At 37.3% G+C, this 1,178-nt stretch overlaps 1 long non-coding RNA gene across 1 annotated transcript; it reads right to left on the bottom strand.

Moving 5' to 3' along the window:
• Positions 1–509: 509 nt before the first annotated feature.
• On the bottom strand, positions 510–1,172 carry LOC109593434 (uncharacterized). Its single transcript, XR_002190956.1, has 2 exons — positions 749–1,172; positions 510–677 (listed from the first exon to the last, which is right to left on the bottom strand). It is a non-coding gene; the product is annotated as an uncharacterized LOC109593434 (long non-coding RNA).
• Positions 1,173–1,178: the final 6 nt, after the last annotated feature.

Genomic DNA, 1,178 nt, shown 5'->3' on the forward strand with positions numbered 1-1,178 from the left:
ACTGGCACTATATCACGAGTTCGGACATCAATGAGTATCGATTTACTCAACAAAGACTTCTTCTTTTTTCTAGATAACTGAGAAAGAGTGCTCAGCAGAATTCTTCCTCTTGTCTGCATTCTTTCTTCCAAGGACCCTGGTCCAGAAACATCTGCTAGCAGTGGTTCGACTGTTTTGCTGTGTTCATCTCTCTTGATGCCACTCTCAGCAATGCTCTTTACAATATTCTTTTGTTTGGACTTTTGCCAGTGACACAGTAGCTCATTCGGGACCTCAAGGCAGCACACAACATCTTCAGAGCTTACTCTTCGGTGCTTATTACTGGAAGTACATCTTAGAGTTACTTGCAGATTCATCGTCTGGAATAATATAAATAGTTCCCGCGGGAGTTAATTAAAAATTATTAATAGTTATTAATGAATAATCACAATGTACCACCCTTCACAAAAGACACCTAAGTACATCTCTATTTACTCGTTTCTGTGATGTCCTAATTATAAGTACATTCCTTAGGTTGTATACTGTATCATACAATCTTAACAAAATGAGAAATAATTTTATAATTAAATTAAGAAGTATTAAAAAGAATAAGTATTAAACGGTCACTGTGAAGTCCAATGGCAGTTCTTTACGCTTGAAAAGTACCGGTGAAATTACATGGCAGAGACTAGATATCCCTAAAGAAGAAAATAATGTTTATAATGATTGTTATAGCAAGTTAACAATCTGTGTGAACGGCTTTGCTCACAATCTATGGACATTTACTTGCTTGACTCCATACAAGTAAAGGGACTCCCGTGGTTTACAATTACGGATTGTAGTAAGAGGATATACGGAAGGATGACCGCATATTTCTGGACATGCTAAATAAGTCCTTGATTGTCCTGAAGCTCGGCCTGTTTCACTATTACTCGCTATAAACAACTTAACCGTGATTTAGTCAGAAGATAAGAACAAGAAACATGTGGAAAATAAGAGGCTAGGCAATTGTGGTCTCTTCCTTTTACTGTTACTATGTAAATCAACTGATGTTATCAAGATCTTTATCATGTGTAATCGCCATTTTGAATATTTGCTTCCATTTTTGGGCAGACCACCCCCCTTTTATACTGCGCATGCTCGTTTAAGAAAGGGTTTAGTGTAAGACGTGCAGCTATGGAGTATGATGTACCTCGTTC

This window comes from Amphimedon queenslandica, unplaced genomic scaffold (assembly GCF_000090795.2).
Source record: "Amphimedon queenslandica unplaced genomic scaffold, v1.1 AMPQUscaffold_1535_Cont26456, whole genome shotgun sequence".
In the NCBI taxonomy this organism is placed as follows: Eukaryota; Metazoa; Porifera; class Demospongiae; order Haplosclerida; family Niphatidae; genus Amphimedon; species Amphimedon queenslandica.